The following is a 23927-nucleotide window of genomic DNA, read 5'->3' as shown; positions in this document are numbered from 1 at the left end:
AGGGCTGAAAAAACGGATGGTGGGCAGCATGGGATGTGCCCTCTTCGAGCTCAAGGGCTCTTTTGCTGAAACACATTTTGCACGGCTACCCATAGCCGTGGAAGAGGAGCACCACTTCTGCCTTCAACTAGAAGCAGTCGGAGCATGAAGGCGTTCCGGAAAGCAAACTGTTTCCTTTCGTCCGGACACATGCTGCCTTTGTGAATTTCTGCGCGTATCAATGACTTTCTGCCTACTCAAGGACACAGAACGCTACAACCATCAGGGAAACTGAGCCCACTCAGGGTTTTACACTGATACTCACCTTTTCAGGACTGCAATTACCAGCATGCAGCTGAAGTGATTCGAACTGTGCCACGCCCATTGGGGGCGTCATTTCCGTCAATAAAAGGTCGGAAATATTGAATTGGTGAGCTTTTCATTTCGTCTGAGCGAAGTCCATGATTAAGGGGTGACAGAGCCCTGAAACACGTCGGACATGGTTACTAATAAATGAAGGAAGGTCAGCAATGTGTGCATTTCAGGGCTGAAAAACCGGATGGTGGGCAGCATGGGATATGCCCTCTTTGATCTCAAGGGCTCTTTTGCTGAAACACATGTATATATATATTTATATATGTATGTACGCATATATGTATATATGTGTATATGCGTATTTATGTAAAAACAAATTTTACTGGGACAGTGATGTAATATGTGAGATCATAAGCAGTGCCCTGAGGGCCTCAAATTATAGTTAGCTCAGGTAACAGTAGCTGATTAATTATACTGTTTTTGTAAGAGTAAAATGTGAGCCTAACTATAATGTCCCTGTAACCTTTGTTTTTTCAGGGCATTTCTAAGGTTTTTCAAAAAAACATTTCCACTACTTTAGCCTGTAATGTTTCACAATGATTGTGAGAGCACTTGTGTGGGTTGGATAGGGGGTATACTAGTGCATGTGTGTGTGTGAAACTTGGGCCGATGATCGTGAACATTACCTGCGCCATCTTGCCCGATGGCCCTTTTTTTGCGCACATAGGCCGCAGCCATTTTGATCGACCGCGACCATTTTGTGTTCTGTTGTTCACCCCTGTCTCACCTGCACTTCCACAAATATCTGTATAAACTTTTGACCGACTTGGTATGTGTGCTAGGGGTCATAATCTAGCGGACATGCCCACGTTTGATGTTAGTTTAAGAACGACATTCTATTGCCGCCGCAAACCTCTGCATTCCTTGTTCCTCCCCATCCCTGTGTATATAACCAAAGATTGTAGATACCAAAAGGTCCGGCACTAACCTGGTTTATTGCACCCCAAAGAATGCACCTCCCGATGGACAATGGAACTTGTTTTCCTATCAACAGTAAAGGACATTAACCCCTGACCAGTCTCACATGATCCCGACCCTGAGGCAAAGGCCAGCTGCCTGATAAACATCATATGTCCGACTGTTTATGATTGGGAGGGTACAAACCAACTTGTCCGAAATGTATGGCATCTTGTCCGGGGCGGGGTACCAAGCTTACATGACACCGCTCATACAGATTGTATTGTCAAAATACTGTATAAAAGTAGCCTGTTGAAGAGTTGAAGTTAGAACACCTCCCTGAGAGACATCCCAGTGTCTGCGGTAGATGTGCTCTCCTCTAGAGTAAATGAACCTCGTTCTTGCCTTCCAGTTTCCAGCACCTGCTTCGTTATTTTAATACAATCACAAAGTGAATTAAAGGTGATAAGCCAAGCAGTTTCGGGGGTCTCAAAGGGGGCTGCTTTTCATCAATTGGCGTTCCAAGCGTGGGGCCCATCAGCGACTCGCCGGTCCAAGTAGGAGAGGTCCCAACGACGGAGTGAACAACTAACCGATTGGGGTTAACCTGCCTTGAGAGGACCCTCGTCTGGCTACCGATCAACCTGAACTTCACCAGTTCCGAGTCGACCTCTCTCTCGAGTGACCTGCGGTCCTGACTGGGACCCTAAAGGATTGACGTATCGATATCGGAGTGAGAGGACAACCAGGCGCTGGAAGGGGAAGACGAAGAACTGTCTATACGGTCCGGAAAGGTCGTGAAATACGACAAAATTGACTGTCTGATTGTATTGAAATTGTTTGGTCGAATACTAGTATTCCATTCTTGAAGTTATTGGTAGTAATTGAGACATTCCCTGCTTGCAAACAATGTAGAATAGGAATATTTCCCTCTTTGCAGGCAGCAAAGGGCAGGTAGTGCGGACCTTTGTCCACGACCTATCGAGATATTCATATTGACCGCTTGTATGTCATGCCTGTCTTCTCAAAATTGTTTGATTGTTTTGGACCAGACCGTTTGTTAGAGATCAGTCCTCCAGCACCGCCGGAGGGCACCCCTAACAAGGACATGTATGTTAAATATGGAGTAGCCATCGTTGCTTATAGCAAACTGGCACAAATACACTAGGAAGGACCAGGTAAATCAGTGGCCACTGACAGGATCTTTTGATCTCGCTAAAATAGAAATATTAGAAATAGCGCTCCACAGAAAGAAAGCTACGCCAGCCATGCTTGATAGCTTTGGCCTCTGGCGAAAAGAAGCAACTCAACGAAAGAAAAGAGACGAAGCCAGGCATGATAAAGAGATGCGAAAGTCTGCTTACCAGACCTGTAAAAGATTAGAAGGTGAAATAAAAGAAATGGAAAACGATAAAAATGAACAAGAATCAAAAATATCAGGCCAGTACCCTGTTAGAATGCCTTCAACTCTTTACCCCGAGTTACCGGCTAAACAGAGAATAAATGATGACATTTTGGTAGGCCCCCCAATCATCTACATGCCACCTCCTTATGCCCCTACTCATCCCGTAGTACAACGTCAAGAACAGCAAGGTAGCAACGGAGACGCCACAACCGTTTCCGCCCCAGTCGAGCCACTTGCATCAAGTGCCTCATCAACAAACCTATTAGTAAAAATAGGATCAGTAGAAAAAGAGTCGCCCAGGGTCCCGCGATTAAGTACGCACGAGCGAGCAAACATTGACAAGATAGTCAAAACCCTCATGGAGAGAAAAGAAACGGAAGAGTATGTGACTGATATATGCAATTCATATGTTGAGAACCACAAACGATTCTTCATTGTGCGCTTCTGTTACTACACACTTACTGCCTATGAAGAGAAATATGAGGATGTAGGGCCCGGGAGACTAATGGCTCTTTACAGAAAAGTTAACATCGGAGACGATGATGTGGCAGAACTCTTTTCGTCCACGTTAGAAGTATTCCGCCACCTCATAGAACAAGGACAGATAGATATAGACAGGACATCGAAGCTAGTAAAACCCCCAGTAGAGAAGCTAGATAACATGATGTCGATAAAGGAAGCCGCCCGTATTGGGTTCCCCCTAGGGGGCAAGGGACTAATGATGACATAAATCATCAAGACGCTAAAGGGAGGGTGGTCTACGATTGGGTGTATCAACCATGGGACAGACAGGACATCCTGACGTTCCGTAAATCTCTGCGGGATTTACTAAAGAATCCCACCGCCTTTTACACAGAACTAGATACCGTGTTGGGGTCCACAATTATGACACTTGCTGACATTGACTTCTTCTTCGCGTTATGTTTACCAGCCGATGTGTGGAAGCAGATTAGGAAGGTAGACCACACAGAATTGCTCGGTTATACCTGGGAACAACTCAGCACATTAGACAAACAGCGGAATCCTGGTCAAAAACCGGTTAAAGCTATATTGGACCTCCCTGACAAAATAGTGCAGAAGGTGAAAACACTGATACCGGAGAAAAAGATAGACTGGTCCATAGTAACCGCGTGCCGCCATAAACCACAAGAGGATGTCTCTGAGTATTTCTCGAGATTCGAAACAGTGTTCTCTGATTACAGTGGGCAGGACATGTCCACTGCAACCGGACACCACTTATTCGTGCAAAATTACGTCAAAGGACTGCTACTGGAGGTATCCCAGAAATTACAGACTAGCGAAAGTAGTTGGGCAGCATCTAAACCGGCGGCCATTCTCCAAATGGCCCAGTACTCAGAAAAACGAGAATGACAGGGCAACAGAAAGGAAAAAGACGGACTTGAAGGAAAGAGTAATGATAGTCCAACTTCAAGGGGTGAATACAGGGAGGGAACAATATAAGGGAGGATACCAACAGAATGTCCCTAGAGTACAGCCGCCTAGAAATGACTCGTTTACACCATATGTATGACGCCAGGACTTAGGACAGGATCAATGCGCATTTTGCAAGGAATATGGACATTGGAAATTACAATGCCCGGCCTTATCAGGAGCTGGTAGGGGCAGAAGGGCAAGGGAAATAGCAAGTGAACAGAGAGGAAGAGGACGTGTGAGAGGGTACCCAAGTGAAGCAAGAGAAGAAAGGCCAGGAAGAGTGAACGCATTTGACCATCCTAGACAGCACCAGTATCAACAGACAGATTTCGTCAACGCGTACGACTTTGCATAGGACATCCAGGGGCAAGGGAGGGATCCATTCGAGCTCTATGTTGATAAGCAAGGCTCCTATGTTACCGCAAAGGTCCTGGGCACAGAGTCGCCATTTTTGGTAGACACGGGAGCAGCCGCGGCCGGTAGTGGGAGTACCGGCCGGGCGGTGGCGTGGGGAGGGGGAGGGGCAGGGTGGGGGGTAGTAATGTATGGAATACGGACTGTAAAAGGTAAGTAAACATAAAAATAAATAAAACAAATTTCGTTGCACACACTGCATCGCATTTGGTGATGCAGTGTGTGCAACAAAATTCGTTTTATTTATTTTTATTTTTACTTACCTTTTACAGTCCGTATTCCATACATTACTACCCCCCACTCTGCCCCTCCCCTCCCCACATCACCACCCGGCCGGTACTCCCACTATCGGCTGAAGCTGCACGGGAGCAACACGTAGTGCACTATACAAACGACTGATTCCAAGGGCACCCTTGTCTGGCTCACATGTGACCTCAATAGGATTTGATGGTACGCCTTCCACCAACCCTTTGTCCAAACTGATTCCTGTCAACCTTGACAGCAATATCGTTGAAACAACATTTCTCCTTTCTTCCAACACCCAAGAAGCCATTATGGGTCTTGACCTTCTGAAGCACTTCTATGCGACAATCAGGTGCTGGCCAGACAGAGTGCGTGTCATCCTATATGACAACCACCAGCACCATGGAGATAGCCCTTCCCAGCACATGTATCTCATCTCTGAGACTGACACATCCCTACTAGACACTTTGTCGTGTATTTCTATAGGTTCTGAATCAGTCCCCCTATTCCTGACCTTATTTTGGTTAAACTAACTATCAAGTTAACTAACAGTCAGCCCATGAGGCAAGAAAACCCCCATGATGCAGATACCGTTATCTGACGCAGTCACACTACGGCACAGGAACGTGTTATCTGATTAGGTCATAACGCTTGAGATCTAATTAGACAAGCGACATTCCTCCAGCCCCTGATAAGGCATACGACGTTCTCATAACAAATCAAACCTATGACAACCTGGATAATCCGTGCGGCCATTGTTTTGATTTCACAGAGAACTTTAGTAAAGAATGTGCTAACGAGCAAGTCGTATGACATCTTTATTGACGTATCTATGTCCATCCTTACGTCAATCTCGGCACCTTTAAGGTATAAATATTGCCGACCTTGCCCTATGCAAACACACGCGTGGTGACAAGACGGAGCAGCCATACTTGCCGAAGCCGAGAGCAGAAGCAGACCCCGCTGGCAGCAGCCCCGCCTTCCTGACGTGCTGAGAGACGCGCTGCTATCTCAAGCCGAGAGACCCAGCACCGGCGCTTCTGGGCAGCCCTCGCAGGCAGCCTGGAATATCGAGAGCAGAGAAAGAGATACCATTCCTCATTCATCCTAACTTCCAGGTACAGAACTGAATAACCCCTCACAGAGAATTCTTTAGTTATTCACTTGGCAAAAACAAACTTAACTTAAACTGTAACTTTCTATTCCCGCCCACGCATTAGACTTAGGTCAGGTACACGGGGTAGGCGTATTTAGAAACACCAGTTGAGTACGTTTAGTCAAATGTATATGTGTATGTAAATATATTTTAATCATTTTAAACATCATATGGCTCAGAAACCATATCAATGTTTTTACAGTATTATTTTATACTATTGCTTTTAATGTATGCACTTTACTTAACTATAAGTATTGCAATAATATCGATCCATTTCTCATGTATGAGAAAAGAGACTGATCAATAAATAACACCTTTTTATTGAACACGCCCGTCTCTTCCTTTTCTCTACATTCTGATGAGACTAAGAATGCACGTACTGACTGAGTAAAATAATTGCCTTGTGCTCACACGACTCTCGAGATTGACTCTTGATTAGGGGAGAGCAAAGTTGTCATGTTCTATGGTTGTCAGAAACTAAATCCCTTCTTGTCTAATCAGGGGAGTTAATTCCTTCCTTGAACATTCGAGAAAGTTTCTAGCGAACTCTGAGCTTAGCTGGCAAACCCAAAAATTAAGTCTAGTATCGACAGTAGTAGACCTAGTTAACGTCTGGCCTAGGCCTTTACTGCTGTAGGTACTATTCCAATGCGCAGAGCCTATTGGGAAAATAGGAGCTACACTACATGGCGCCCAACGCGTTTGGAAAGGGCGATAAAACTAACGTAAGACATTTAGAGTAACTCAGTCGTGCTTTCTCACTCAGACCCCTTTTCCCGAATACTCCAAAGACGTCTGGAGTGGGTGAAAGGTAATATCCTCCAAAACCTCGCAGGAGGGAACTCCTATGTATGGTTCTTGGTATAGTCAACGTTGAAGGATAAACAGTTCCAAAATATTGTGCATCTAATCTCTGTTCCATAAAGAAACCTGATCTGCAAATAGACATAATACCATCCTGTCTGTAAAATGGGAGACAGTGATGAAGAAAGAGAGGCAGTTAGATTAGCTACTGAACTCGCAGATGCTGATGCTACCATGCAAGCAGCAGACCCGAATATAACACTCATTCCGGTCATTAAAAGGAGATCTATAACCTTAAAACTTATAGAAAATGGACTGACACCTAGAGGTGGCACAGTCATATTCGTAATTGAGGCACACGAATATTGGCAGACAGAGGTATACTATTCATGGATACATTTTCCAGCAGCTAATGCTGTAACAAAGTACTTCCACTATTACAAAGTAGAGGAACCTCCTGAAACATACACTCCTTTCGAGGAGGTGGAAGTACCACTCAAATTCCAAGAGCATTTGCTCTTATTTGATGGCGCCCTAAAACATAATAATCACATAACCAGGCTCGGTCCTTTAGGTAGACCAGGAGCAACGTGGCCGGTCCTAGCCGGATACACACCACATCCAGACATCGACGAGATGCCTGCGCCACAGCTGTTAATACAGCTAAAACAACTACTAAAAATTCATAGACAATTAGTTCAGTATGTAATGCGGACTTCAACAATTCAGCCAGCGATTAAACTTCCACAGCTGACCCCTCACCAGGGGAACACAAATAAAATTACACCACAGAACATCCAATCCTGCCTAGGTAAAGTTCCAGCTAAACGGGAACAAATACCATTCTGGTTGGCACAGAAAATTACCCAAATAGAGGCGGTGTTTCCTGACACCACCCCATTAGAAAAACACAGGATTCTGACTATATGTCTCCCAATGGGAATCGCACCACACATTGAGGACTGTGACACTTGGGGTACAGTCTTTGCTTCCATCTACACAAAAACGCACGGTGTTCCATCCAGTTTGGTAATACCAGATGTGCTAAAACAAATTCAAGATGAATACGGTCCAGAACCTGCTTTAACTCTTGGTATGAAATTACTAAAAGACTTCAAGCAGGTCTCGGCTATATTATTAGCCAACATAAAAGGTGAAGCAGCAAACGTGGCGATCCGCCAGAGGTTAAAAGAGACAGATATAGCAGACCAACCAGCTGAAATTGCCAGAATCATATAAAAATCCTATGAAGAACTAGGCAGAGATAGTCTAGGTGGAATACCAGTAAAACCGCAACTGACTACAAGTCCAGAAAAAATAATTTTTAATAATAATTCACCAAAAAAGAACTGGGATGGAAACAAACAATCCAATCCTAAAGAAAAGAAATTCCAGTCCAGAGGAAGGTCTCCCAGGCGAAGAGAGAAATCTCCAAACCAAAGACAGAGGTCACCACAGAGTGACCCCTCTGGGAATAGATATAACCTTAGAAATAGGGATAATATTAAAAAACCTGATAGATATCAAGACATTGATACACGTCCCTCTCAATCTTTTCAGAATTCCTCGCAGAAATCGGAAAGAAGAGGACGATCAGAAGAGCACGCCAAGTCCAAAGACAAGGAACCTGCTCAGCTAAAAAAGAAATTACAATTTCCAAAAAAGAAGGTAGCCAGTATCAAGGTAGTTAACAATGCCGAGAATACTGAGGACACAATTGAAAAACGGAGAGTGGGCTCAGACAATGCTAGACAGCGCAGCAGAGGTGAGCATAGCTCGCAAAGTCCTTATGAATCATCTGGAGACAGTGGACACGAATGAATACCTTCAAGTGGAAACTGCAGACACCAGAGTTAGCAAGCCCCACAAGATATACGAGATAACATTACGTATAGAGGGAGATAAGACTAGGAAAATTAGGGGACTATTTTGGGATAACCTCTCCAAAGGCTATGACATCCTCCTAGCTGAAAAAGACTGGCCACCAGAGTTTGTCAGGGAGTGCCCTCATGGCGAAGAAGTAATTATGCCTGCCTTCTCGAATCAAATACCGATTCATAAAAAATACACACTTGCTAGAAAGTGGGCAGTGGCCTTAGCACCTGCTTTATATAAAAATCATGTAGGATGGGATGAGGATTCTCCTCCTCACAAAATCCAGTTAAAATCACAACGTACTGCACAAAGGCAGTACCCAATTAAGCAACAAGCTAAAAAACAGGTAAATGAAATACTAGATCAGCTAGAATACCAGGGGGTGATTGAAACTTGCACCTCACAAATGAACAATCCTTTGTTTCCGGTCTCCAAACCAGACAATTCATATCGTCTAGTTTTGGATTACCGACACCTTAACACATGTTGCAAAACCTTTGCAGTGCAAAACTCACACAGTGCTGCACTAATGAATAACATAGTGCGCAAAAAATACAAAACAACCTTGGACATCTCCAATGGATTCTTTTGTCAAAATATAGCACCAGAGAGCAGATATTTAACTGCATTCTCAGTAAATGGCACTCAAAAACAATTCTGTCGGTTAGCCCAGGGGTACAAGAACAGCCCGGGGGTATTCTCAGCGAGAGTAACAGAATTACTACAACTATATGATGATGAAGCATTATCTTATGTCGATGACATTTACTTAACAGATGATGACTTGGAGACTCACTTGAAAAGGGTGAACACCATAATACTTGGGTTCGCTGCAGAGGGTTACAAATTCAACTTCAAAAAGTCCAGAATTGCCCATCTGACAGTCCTATTCTTAGGATATGAGTTATCAAGTGAAGGCAAAAGCCTGGCAGACAATTTCCTAGAGAAATGTGCCGTAATCCAAGCCCCTAAAACACTAAAAACCTACAGTCAATTCTAGGCTTCCTAAATTTCGGAAGAACATACATTGCAAATTACGCAGAAAGGGTCAAACCCCTTTATGATCTAATTAAACCAGACTTTAAAAGATCCAATTGGACTCAAACACACACAGAAATTTTGAGATCCTTACAAACAGACATGCTAATTAAAACAAAATTAGAAACACGTGATAACACACGCAACCTTGTGATCCGAGTCATCCCAGGGAGATGCGGATTCACATACCTGACCTCTAATGAGGGAGAAAAGGTACCAATTGCATTCAAATCACACTTGTACACTAAGGCTGAAATGAAATTTAGCCCAACGGAAAAAATTCTTACAGCAACACAGACAGCTATAGCAAAAGAACGAGCCCTGGCACAAGGTAAACGAATAGTAATCGTGACACCAATACCAGCCTTAGAGGCGGTAACAAAGGCAAGCATTCCAAATGCTAAAGCACTCCATCCGAGATGGATACAATGGGCTAACTCTCTTGCTGCAACAGACGTGGTGTACGAATTTGATCCTTATTTAAAAACACAAGAATTTCTCCAATATGAATTTGAATGTCCTCCGCCAACCGAAATTCTGCCTCTAGATCACTACGGCTGTATAATATATACAGACGGATCAGCACAACCCGCAGTAGGGGGTAAACAAGCTTACAGTGCTGCGTGCGCGATTGTTAAAGGTCGTTGGCACGAAGGGAAATTTAAATCAACCCTCACTAAAACACAATCCCTAGGAGATTGTACAGCTCAGCGAGCTGAACTACTAGCATTCAAGATGGCGCTTGAAAATACCGATCGAGAATTCCCCACACTCATAGTGTGCGATTCGTATTATTGCGTTCAGTCTTATAATGAATACTTGCAGATCTGGCTTCAGAACGGTTTCAAGGATGCGAAAGGTGGCACAATCAAGCATAAAATGCACTGGGAACAAGTAGCTCTTTTACAAAAAGAACTACCAAAGACTCACGTGACACACTCACTGAGTCATCAACGTGATGGCGTTCACGTTGTAGGGAATTCATTGGCTGAAACAGCCGCAGCGGCAGCCACTAAATCGGCTCCCGTAGTTCGAAAAAAGCGTACATTAAAATACATTGACGGTGAAACATTGCTGGCGGTGAAAACGTCATCAAAAGGCGACTGCTCAGCGTTACCGATCAACTATCCACTCAATTACACATACATAATCGATGCAAACTCCGTCCCTTTTGCTCGAATCCCTGGAGTGGGGGATAGAGTGATTCCAAACATGGACAGGAGACACTTGTTAATCGCAGACGCACATATGGGTGAAGGTCTTGGACACCTCAAACTAAAAGATTCTCTGGAAGATTTACAATCACGGTACTGGTGGCCAGGCATGAGCCTACATCATACCATGTTTGTAAAAAACTGCCCAAACTGCAACAGAAATCGCAGTGGGGAGAGAAAAAATATAATACGGTGGAATCTGACTGCAGATAACATCACCAGTAAAAAGAATGGCTTGCGATTAACATATACAGGCTAGTTTCCACTTATAATGTAGATCCACAGCACTCGGCTGACGTCCGGACTGTTATACAAAGATTTGCGAGTCTAAATGGCATATACGCTAAGAGCATGCTACGTTCGACCATTGTTTTCACTCAGGCAATCCAGCCTGGGGGGGAAACATGGCCAAATGAGCACAGCCCAGCGGGAATCTTCTCACTTCCTTCCTGAGGGTACGGGATGGTGTAAAGAAAAAACCAAGGCAGAAAGCAATCTATAATAGAAAGGAAATTAGGTTCGGGAGCTGGGTGGGTCAAACATCTAATAAGTGTCCAACGTAGTCTAAATAACTTGCCAAGAAATTCTCTGAAGGGATTCAGTCCATACGAATTATTATTCGGAACTAGGATGTTGATCTCTGACCTTGATAGTCAGACTTCAGTGGTAATAGAAAAAACCTTTGATGTCAAAGACCGTTTGGCTATTTAGCAGGACTTAAATCAAAACAAGAAAAGACCTGAGCAACATACAGTTGAAACAACAGCCAACAACCACTGAAGAATCACCACCTGTCCCAGCAAGACCTGTCTGGATTCCAAAAGTCGGGGATCTAGTCAGGGAGAAGATCGCGGTAAAGAAGGAATTTGGGCCTTCTTACAGAAAAGCAGTTCCTGTCTTGTCTGTCAACGGGACAAGATCAGTTGTACTACCGCCACTTGCTGGAAAAAAGGAGAACAGAGTTGTATCCATCGACCTGGTAAAACCACAACATGTGGCCGATAACAAACAGTAGGCCAAGTGGACTCCCAATAAGTAGCAGAACACCAAGGTTTGCTACCAGCACAGAGGTCCTAACAAAAAGGCTCATCACATTCGAAACGCCTACAGAAGAACAAGAAGGACTATGCAACAATGCAATAGAACTCAGACCTCTGAAAACCCAAATAAAAACATTTAGCAGAGACACACCAATCTACAATGAAGTACCGAGTGACAATGCAAGAAACAAAAATCCTGAAGCAATTGGAACAATTGACAGAACTGCATCCGGGTACTTCATCAACTTCGATGATTCCTCTGAAGGCTTCAGTGAATCAAAGACACAGCCATCATCAAAATCCTTTCAAGACAAAGCGAAGGAACTTTTGAAACAACTGAAAGAAACATATCTGGTTTCTCCATGGATTGAATTTTGGGTGGGTTTTGGTGCATTTATCCTCATACTTTGGCTCATCATGGTATTTACTTTGGGACGCTTCATTGAGGGAAAATATGCTAAAATGGACACAGCAAGTCAGAACATCAACTTGATCCTCAAACCACACACATCTTCACACGTCGAGAAAAGAGAACTTTCTTCAGAACTTTCTTCAGCCAACTTCACAGCCAATCCTATACCTGGTGGGGTAGCCTGGGACAACACTGACTATGAAATTTATGGTCCGGTCGAGATCCTGAAATATCCACACCAAATCAAGATCTCCTTGAGTGACTTTGCAAAACCAAACTCATTTGCTGATGATTGGGACTTCGAAAGTATTAACAACATGATGTCTGACTTAGTAATGTCTGCTAAATTTACACAACATGATTATTTGCAAGGTTCTACAAATTATGATAGTATGTATTGCTATAACCATGATGGTAACCATTTTTTGCATAAATCTGCACAACCTAGAAATGTTTTAAATTATAATCAATGGGAACATTGTGCTACACCTCCAAAAGGGAGCTCTAGAACCGTGTATGACAAATATTCATATTTTTCAGGTTTTAACATAAGTAATGCTGAAACATTTTATTTTAAATTGTCAAACAAGACAGGGATGAAAACAATGATAACCAACACAAACTTGATATATTCAGATTCATTCTTTGAAAAAATGAATACTTTTGGATTTGATTATTGGGACAAAAATGTTGATTTGAAAAGTGTTTGGGGTACAAAAGAATGGCAAGTACAGGGTTTAGAAGCTTTGTTTAGAGCCTGCATGATCCCAGAACAAATGATATTTTTAAATGACACTGTTCAACAAACCACCTGTCTTGGCTTAGCCAAAATCAAAGATTTAAATAATCCGTCTATTCCAAAGCCAACAATGTTTAGCAATAGCTCTGATACAGATGAAGAGATAGACGTAAACCATATATTAAACCAAAACAGAACACATCCTGATTGGAAACAATGGCCCACAGATACAAATCACTGTCAAGAAAGATTCCTGAATAAAACACAGGGTTTCAAAATGACCAGGCCAGACCCTAGATATCCCCAAAGACATCACCCAGGGATAATATCAACCTACAGTGTGGGCAAATTATGCCTTCAATGGCTACAAACTTCCACACTGCCTGAAATTAAGCAACACCTAACTTTACTTACTGATGGTGCTGACTTGCGTGATTTCATACTGGGACCACGCAAACAGCGTCAAAAGCGTTTCATAGCAGCCTCTGTATATGCAGCATACAATGAGGCCTGGAAGGTTACTCAAATTGAGACAGCAGAAAGAATACGGGAAATTGACCGTATCAATTTGGAAAAATCACTTTCTGTAGTGGACAATGGGTTAATGACTCTGTCCTCCAGAATTTTTTCATTGGACAGCATTGTGTCTTCAGCAATCGATATATTATCGCAAGACTTACTGTTATTACAACATGGTCAGTCACAACTGCGTTCCATTGTACAGCTTGGCTGGACGTTACAAAATCTGCGTTCAGGCTATGTGCCTTGGCGTTTAATCAACACAACGTCACTATTCCAAATCTTTAACCTTACTGATAGACAAATCGGTATGGCGCAAAAGGGTGCTGATTATACAATCTTGAGCATTGAAAAACTAGAAAGATTACCAATGACAATGTCAGAACGACCTGTCAGTGAATGGATAATCCACGGAATCATAAATATTCCAATCTCAACCTTCAGGTTTCAATACTGCCAAAAATATATACAGGCTGGCATGTACGAGAAATTGGGAAAGGGGTACCTTAAAACAACTTGGAACCTGCCCTATTCACATGCATGTGTCAGTAATAAAGGACAGAAAGTGTTTCTTAGTGGCAACAATTGTGCTATGTCACTAAGCGGCACGCTTCTGTGTAACGGAATTAGTTTGCATGGAGCCTGTGAAGGGAATTCATACAACCTTTCATGTCACCAGCAAGGCGCACCTGCAACTGAAATAGAACCATTCTTTCAAAGACTCTATAATGGGAGTTACATTCTTATTGTAGACCGCAGATGTTGCAGTCTTATGCCCGGGACTCCTTATCTAGTCACTACAACGGCGAAGGTCAAGTGCTGTGGATGTTCTTTGTTCCCCAGCTCCTTTCCAGACAGGGAGGCAAGGGCATGGCCCAATTTGAAAATTACTTCTATTCGAATAGACACTTTAAGCAGAATGAAAACAGTGCTTCTTCAGACGCCTACAAGGCTCACGTCATCAAAAGAAACGTATGATCTACAAGTCGCAAGGACGACTGCAGAGATACATACATTATTATCAACTAATTCCCCCGTACATTTCGCGGAAATCCTGAGCGAAATCTTAAATATTTCTGATACCAATGGGATCTCAGGGGTATTTAAGACAGTATTTTCGATGGCATTAACACCATTCAAAGCCATACTGGGTATTTTTCCAGATTTCGTCCATTCGATTTTTGGCGGACTTCCCCTGATCCTGGGACTAATTGCAGGAATCCTATTCCTAGTCCTTATTTTTCGTTATGGCAACCCATGTCACAGATCAAACTCTCGCGACAATGGAAGATACAATCCTAGCCATTGGATACCGGGACCGGATATCAAAAATCCTGGGACTCTCCCGGCTTAGAGACCTGAACATGACTTGGTTTCTATCATTTCGACCAATGTGGCAAAGGTGTGTTTTACCTGTACTAAGGTGTCTGCTATGCGGAGAAGAATGCGTGTTAGACACCTGTCTGACGCTACAATCGGATGCGCCAGTGGATGCAGAAACACTGTTGGTTCCTACCAAGGTTCACGCTTTGTGCTGCCCTCAAAGGCTGCCAATCCTGATGACGGCATTCCTGGAATCTTCACCACTACGATTGAAGAGTAGTGAAGTTCAAGATGAAAGCAGCATCGAACAGGTACGACCTTCTGTCAGCAATACGAATCAGAATGTCAATGGAGACAATCATGCGCACGAATGCATGGTTACATCTATTTCCGACTTAGTGGAACTTTCCCATGAAGCTGTTGACAGTTTTTTCGAAAGCCTGAATGATATGATGTTCTCTCCAGAACAGAAATAGAGACTTTTGAGTAAACTCGCACACGGCGTTCCCTGAATTCGGCCTTCAACTTTAAAAATAAAGTCACATGAACAATTTAACTCCAGCTCACGGACAGCAATTTTTTCAGCATGCCCCTTAAAATATTTTTATACATATTTTTTTCCCGGGACACTGATCTTCTGCTTAAAGTAAGAAACTATTCCTAGAGAAATAAGATTTCTATTTTTAGATACTTTATAAACTTTAGTTGCCCGCTGGTATGTTCACAAATATTTTATTATGTGATGAAATGGTCTCGGACTTCCTTTCTGTATAGCCATATTAAGAGCCATTTCATGTGTATTTCTCATATACCGATAAGCAATAATGCATAAAAATGCGTGTTTACTTTTGCATTTAATTCATAGCTTAAGTGCATACAATATATATGACTGCAATTTTTCAGTATATTTGAAAATTTCGAAATGCATTTATGTATTTTGGGGTGGTAAGGTATACACTATACTCTATAGTATGTTGTACTATGTTATACTATGCATAGATTAGTAGATATGACCATAGTTAGCGTGGAGTGGGTGTCGTGTATTTCTATAGGTTCTGAATCAGTCCCCCTATTCCTGACCCTATTCTGGTTAAACTAACTATCAAGTTAACTAACAGTCAGCCCATGAGGCAAGAAAACCCCCATGATGCAGATACCGTTATCTGACGCAGTCACACTACGGCACAGGAACGTGTTATCTGATTAGGTCATAACGCTTGAGATCTAATTAGACAAGCGACATTCCTCCAGCCCCTGATAAGGCATACGACGTTCTCATAACAAATCAAACCTATGACAACCTGGATAATCCGTGCGGCCATTGTTTTGATTTCACAGAGAACTTTAGTAAAGAATGTGCTAACGAGCAAGTCGTATGACATCTTTATTGACGTATCTATGTCCATCCTTACGTCAATCTCGGCACCTTTAAGGTATAAATATTGCCGACCTTGCCCTATGCAAACACACGCGTGGTGACAAGACGGAGCAGCCATACTTGCCGAAGCCGAGAGCAGAAGCAGACCCCGCTGGCAGCAGCCCCGCCTTCCTGACGCGCTGAGAGACGCGCTGCTATCTCAAGCCGAGAGACCCAGCACCGGCGCTTCTGGGCAGCCCTCGCAGGCAGCCTGGAATATCGAGAGCAGAGAAAGAGATACCATTCCTCATTCATCCTAACTTCCAGGTACAGAACTGAATAACCCCTCACAGAGAATTCTTTAGTTATTCACTTGGCAAAAACAAACTTAACTTAAACTGTAACTTTCTATTCCCGCCCACGCATTAGACTTAGGTCAGGTACACGGGGTAGGCGTATTTAGAAACACCAGTTGAGTACGTTTAGTCAAATGTATATGTGTATGTAAATATATTTTAATCATTTTAAACATCATATGGCTCAGAAACCATATCAATGTTTTTACAGTATTATTTTATACTATTGCTTTTAATGTATGCACTTTACTTAACTATAAGTATTGCAATAATATCGATCCATTTCTCATGTATGAGAAAAGAGACTGATCAATAAATAACACCTTTTTATTGAACACGCCCGTCTCTTCCTTTTCTCTACATTCTGATGAGACTAAGAATGCACGTACTGACTGAGTAAAATAATTGCCTTGTGCTCACACGACTCTCGAGATTGACTCTTGATTAGGGGAGAGCAAAGTTGTCATGTTCTATGGTTGTCAGAAACTAAATCCCTTCTTGTCTAATCAGGGGAGTTAATTCCTTCCTTGAACATTCGAGAAAGTTTCTAGCGAACTCTGAGCTTAGCTGGCAAACCCAAAAATTAAGTCTAGTATCGACAGTAGTAGACCTAGTTAACGTCTGGCCTAGGCCTTTACTGCTGTAGGTACTATTCCAATGCGCAGAGCCTATTGGGAAAATAGGAGCTACACTACAACTTTACCATCACACTTATGGGCTAGAGCTGATTCGGACATGGGACGAATGATGATTGACCCAGTACACGTGACAATACGACAAGACGCAATCCTACCGAAGGTACCACAGTACAGAATCTCACCAGAGGGTGAGAAGGCACTGACGAACATCATACACTCTTTGATGGAGGCAGGGGTGGTAGAGGAAGTAGTGAGCAACGTTTGTAACAGCCCCATACTACCGATAATAAAGATACAGGGAGAGGGAGATGGAAAAGCCTATCGCTTCATCATTGACCTGCGGGAAGTAAACAAAATTGTAGTACCACAGTACCCAGTAGTTTCCGACATCACTACCATTCTGACCTTAATTCCCTCAACTGCAACCACCTTTACCGTAATCGACCTCAAAAATGCGTTCTTCTCCATACCTATTCACAAAGACAGTCGCTATTTATTCGGATTTACCCTAAATTCTCGCTCATATAGATTTTGTAGAGCACCACAGGGGTACACAGAGAGCCCGAGCATCTATAGCCAAGCGCTTAAAAGACAGTTGGATGCTATACAAATACCAGACGGTGTGACACTAATACAATATGAAGATGATATCCTTCTAGCAGCAGACACCACACAATTAGCTGTCACAGCCACCATCAAACTGCTCCATGTTCTTGCCAAGAATGGTCACAAGGTCTCCCGAAAGAAATTACAATTTTGTAAATCACAAGTAACCTATATAGGCCACCTCTTATCCAAAGAAGGGAGGAAACTCACACCCGACAGAATACAGACAATCCTAGACACTCCTGTCCGCAGAAGTCAGAAGCAAGTCCGTTCCTTGATAGGTCTCACCTACTTTCGCCGACAGTGACTGCCGAACTTCAGCCTCATTGTCAAACCCCTTCTCTCCCTTCTAGCTAAAGACATCCCTTCACATCTCCCCTGGACCCCTGAATGTCAAACTGCCTTTAAAGAGCTACGTGATGCACTCTGTTCGGCCCCTGTCCTAGGAACCCCAGATTACTCCAAACCATTTTTCCTCTACACACACGAGAAGGAGGGATGTGCATTGCCTGTCCTAACACAACCAATTGTTAACAAGCAGCGCCCTTGCGTGTATTTCTCTGCCACCCTCGACCCAGTAGCCAGAGCTCTGCCAACGTGTTTGCGTGCTGTAGCAGCCGCAGCAGTATCAATACGACAAAGCGAAGGAATAGTGCTCTCCAATCCAATCACTGTGTTAGTACCCCATGCGGTTGACACACTCCTGAACCAGACCAAGACCCAACATTTGACTAGCGCCCGACTGACAGGATATGAGCTGACCTTGCTAGCGCCACACATTACCCTGAAACGGTGCACCACCCTCAATCTGGCCACATTGTTACCACTACCCGACAACGATCCTGGTGTGACTCCACTACACGACTGTGTGACACTGACAGACGAACAGACAAAGAGTAGAGTAGACCTTAGAGACACTGCCTTTTTAGAACCAGACGGAGAACTGTGGCTGGACGGTTCCTGCATCAAACTCCCTGACGGCACCACCTCAGCCGCATACGCTGTCACCACAGCAAGAACCATTCTAGAGACAGCCCGCATTACTCAACGCTCTGCCCAGGCAGCGGAACTCATTGCCTTCACACAAGCTTGTATTTTAGCAGCAGGTACGTTAGTCTACAAATACACGGACAGTCAGTATGCCTTTGGGGTAGTTCACCATTTCGGGATCTTATGGAAGGAGAGAGGGTTCCTGACTTCACATGGTACACCCATCCTACATGGAGACTTAGTATCCACATTGACAGAAGCAGTCCTCCTCCCCAAGAAGCAAGCTGTGATAAAATGCCAAGCACATAAGAAAGTGACTGATCTTATTGGACAGGGAAACGCACTAGCTGACGTTACTGCCCGAGCCACGGCAGAAGACAGGACTACGACACGAATGTAAGTGACCATGTCACAAGCCGAACAGTGGATGAATGCTAGAACCACTGTAAGAGACATACAGACGACAGGCACGCAGGACGAACTGACTGAGTGGGAAAGGGTGGGACTGAAGGACGAGGAAGATTTATGGAGAACTAAAGATGGGAATAAATGGCTGTTGCCCAATGCCTACTTAATCCCTATAATGACCATGGCACATTTACCCGCACACATAGGCTCCTCCCCCATGATTGAACCGATCATCAGAGTGTGGCATAATGCCAAGATAGCGGAATCTGCCAAACGCCTAGTGCAACAATGTATAGTCTGCCTACAACACAACCCAGGGAAGGGGACCGTAGTACCACGGGGAGGGTTTGGAGTCCCTGACCACCCCTTTGAAGTCCTACAAATGGATTACATCCAACTAGAAAGGTGCCATGGTCTGAAATATGTCCTAGTGGTTGTGTGCGCTTTTAGCAAATGGGTGGAGGCATACCCCACCCGCGACAATACCGCCTTAGCCACTGCAAAGATATTGCTCAAAGAATTCTTTCCTCGCCATGGCCTTTGTATAATTTTATGCAGTGATAACGGCCCCCACTTCGTAGCTGAGGTGATACAGAATATTCTGAGAGGGTTGGGTGTAAAACAGAAGTTTCATGCCGTCTTCCACCCCCAATCAGCGGGCCTGGTAGAAAGACACAATGCAACCTTGAAGCTAAAACTGGCCAAAATAGTTGCCACAACCGAGTTAAAATGGCCCAACCCCCTCCCATTGGCATTGCTATCAATGCACTCCACCCCAACCAAGCACAGACTAACTCCTTATGAAGTAGTCTTCGGCAGGCCTATGAGCATTTGGGCAGCTCCAAAACCAACCTCCATTAACGATGTCCCGGATATACTAATGTCCGACTATTTGTATAAACTGACGAACGAGCTAACACTTATCCTCCAACAGGTGCAGCAAGCCTTGCCAGATATATCCAGGGGCCCAGGACATGAGATAAAGCCCGGAGACCATGTCCTCGTGAAGAACTTCCAGAGGACCAAGAGTCTGGAGCCGAGGTGGACGGGCCCCTGGCAAGTCTTGATCACCACCCGAACTTCCCTTCGAGTGGAAGGGAAGCAAAATTGGCTGCATGCCCACCACTGCAAGAAAATCCCTCCGACACTGGCAACCTGTGAAGAGGTGGAGGTGCTCGAGGAAGTTCTATCGAAAGACCGGCCAGCTCTGAGTTGCTATCCACAAGAAGACACACTGCAACTCACAGAAGTTCCTGACCCCACGGTGCCGTCCAAGAAGAGGTACAACCTGAGATCAACAAAAGGAGGGTGCTCCGACAACCAGGCCACTCACTGAGTCGAAAACCTAAGATGGGTAGCACAGCCAACGCTACCAGGGTAAAACGCTAGACAAAGTCTGTGGTCCTGCCAGTCACTGAGCCCCTTTGAGGATGATGGAAGATATCAAACACCAGAAGAACAATCGCAAAGCCTCCAAGACCGTCAACTTGCGCGGCACAAAGACAATTGCACTTGCGGCAGCATTTCTCACCTGTCTCCTGCTAATGATCACAGTCTGGATCGTTGAAGAGAATGCTCCTACACATAGAACATTGTTTCCCACCTTGCAACCTACCAACAAGAAAGAACATTATCTGATATCACAACTCTTTTGTACAACTGTTGCACCAGCATAGTCTTGCCACTAATGCCACCAACTGTTGGGTCTGTGGACTGCTACCACATGCCACTGAACGATCTATCCCATTCCTCCCTTCACCCTTTTCCGTTCATGGATCTTGCCTTGCCTGGATGATGCTTCTCCAAGAAAGCTACAGAGGCAATGCCACTTCCGGAGAAACAATTGCTTGTTTCTACACTGAGTTCTGGCTGAACAGAACAGGAAGAACAGCAGCTCCTTTCTGTCCTCACTCCACCAATGCGACATTCTCAATAAATGTACCTTCCAAAGAGCAAGTGGAAATCCAAGTTTTCAACAATCCTGTCAGAACCACCTTTTCCTACCTCAGGAAAAGAACCGCTGCAACGCTGACCGTGGCCCTGTCTGTGATGAATGTCTCGGCCTTGTGTGCATCAACGGCCATGGGACTAAAAATGTGGGACACAGCACGTGCAATATCACAAGGACTCTGAACACTGCGGACCCTCCAGCATTTGTGGCCTCACCCAACATGTACTTTGTCTGCAGAACCAAGGCCTACACCTGGCTCCCACGGGGCTGGGGAGGCGCATGCTACATCGCCTTTGTCCTACCACCAACCGACACGGCCCCTGCTGAGCATCATCGAGAAAGGCATTCAAAAGACACTGACCAAGCAGACTCTGCTGCATCACAATTCCTCGACGCAGCGAAAGGACTTGTTCCGCTATGGGGACCAATGGCAAACAGCCGAGCCATCAGGAACCTGACTCAGGCAGTTGAAACTGTCCTGAACATCACAGCTGGCATCCTCACCAACAACACTGCCGAGCTTCAGGCAGTCCGTCTGGTGGCCCTACAGAATCGTATGGTCCTGAACGTGGTACTAGCGGACTGTGGAGGAGCATGTCACATCATCGGTGCCAGCTGTTGCACATACGTCTCTGACACTTCACCTTCTGTTTATGAAGCTATTGAACATCTCCACAGACTGTCTTCAGAAATCCATCAAGGAACAGAGACTTGGACACTTGTAAATTGGCTTAGGGGCATCTTAAGGGAGTGGGGTTGGAAGTTATTAATGATCCTCTGATCCCAGTACTGGCAATATGTGGTTGTTGTTTACGTGTACACTGTATACCGCCTCTGTGTTCCCTTTTTATAAGCACCTTGCGCCCTAAGACTATGGGCACCCAGCTGACAAAAATGAGAGTACTATATGAACAAGAGATACAGGACATTATGGGGATCGAAATAAACTGACAAGCTGGCTAGTCATGTTCAAAGGGCAGTGTGAGAAGTTGGCCTGGTATATGATGCTAACTAGTTCTAGTGATCACCTTGTACCATGCCAAGCAACCCTTATGATGATTGGTTGTAAGTCAACCTTGTAGACAAGCTATCCTAGGGGTAGCATGGACTAAGCAGTCTTAGGCTAAACTCTGTAAAGGCATGTGAAGCAAGCTGTTTTACCATACACAATCCCCTTGAATACCAAATGAAAGGACACCACACAGATATATATTGAAAATATATATAGATTTATTTCTACAAATATCTCCTATACTCTTTATGAGCACAGAAGCAAATGCGTTTAAACAAAACACAGTTTAAATATACAAAAGTTGTACGAATATGGATGAGCCCTAGGGGCCACCTAAACCATATACTAAAATAGTGGTATAAGGACCACTATGGGAAAAGGAAAGAGGCCTAGGGCCTGGGGAATCGCTGGAGCTGTTCGGGACTAGCAGTGATGAAGTCGGGAAAGGCCCGTGGGACTCGGGTGCAGCGCTTAAAGCGCATGCATGCACCAATGCAATGTCAATTGTGCGTAAAAGTTACAAAGTTAGTGTTTAAGTAACCTTCCGATGGACCTACAAGGACAAAACTTTAGACACAGGCACAAGAGGTGTATACCAGTGTGGGAACACCCGCGTTGCTGAGTTACCTCACCCACAGGAAGCGGGTGCACAGGTGCGAAGTAGTGTCGAGTTTCGTCACGCAGGTCGATGGTGCTTGGAGCTGAAGATGCTGCTGGCGGGTCGTCGAGGAGAGTTCCGGTGGATCCAAGGTTGGATCTGAAGAGCTGAAGACCTGAAAGCAGAGGGGACAATTTTCAAAGTCACTAGCCAGTGACTACCGTGGAACCAGGATGGAACCAGGCGATGTCGGGTGCAAACAGGTGATGAAGGGAAGATTGTCTCTGCAGCCACGTGGACACGAAGAGGTCAAGGATGTCCAGGCATTGGTCACGAGCTGTTCCACAAAGGCTCTCGCTGATGGCGGTGTCGGCTACTTGATTGGACCAAACAGGCTTTGGCTAAAGCAAGCCACGCAGGAATCAATGCAAGCTTCTCACTCGGACCAGCAAGGTCAGAGCGGGTGCTCCTTTTCAGGGGAGCGAGGGCCAGTCTGGAGCAACCAGACCAGTGGTGTTGTTTGTAGTTTTCGTCGCCAAGATGGCCGCTAGCCACGTGGCAAGTGGCCGGGATGGCGCGTCAAGTGGCAAAGTGCAAAAGGGCCCCACGCAGATCGTGGAGATGCTGGGGGGCTGATCTTCATTACAAACGCTGCTCGGTGTGGGGGCTTCTCAAACTCCAAAGCACAGTGTCGAGGGTGCCTCGGGTGCTTCGCAGTCAGCTTTTCAGGGGTCTTCCAAGAGGTCCAGTCCCACGTCTCTCGGTGCCTCCACTGGTCTCTTCTTTTCAGGGACTGTGGATCGGGCTGTGAGATGTCTGGGAATCCAGGTCTTGTCGGGCTTTGGGCTCGGGCTCCGGTGGGAGGCGGCGGCAAAGCAGACGTCGAGTTGCTGGTTGGTGCCTGTATTCACAGGGTGGTCACTCCTTGGCCACAAGGGAGATTCTCTTCCCTCTTCTGTGCAGCAGAATGTTGAAGTCCAGTCTTCTTCCTATTTTTAAGTCGAGTTCAGGATGATCTGAAGTCCTGGGACACAGCTCCTACTCTTATTACAAATCTGGGGGCCGGATCACCTACTAGGTCCCTCCTCTGGGTGGGACCAGGAAGGGGGGCGGTTACACCCCCTTTCCTTTGTGCAGGTTCGCG

Source organism: Lissotriton helveticus, chromosome 8 (genome assembly GCF_964261635.1).
Source record: "Lissotriton helveticus chromosome 8, aLisHel1.1, whole genome shotgun sequence".
Lineage (NCBI taxonomy): Eukaryota > Metazoa > Chordata > Amphibia > Caudata > Salamandridae > Lissotriton > Lissotriton helveticus.
The sequence above is the reverse complement of the archived record's forward strand: the minus strand, read 5'-3'. Positions refer to the sequence as shown.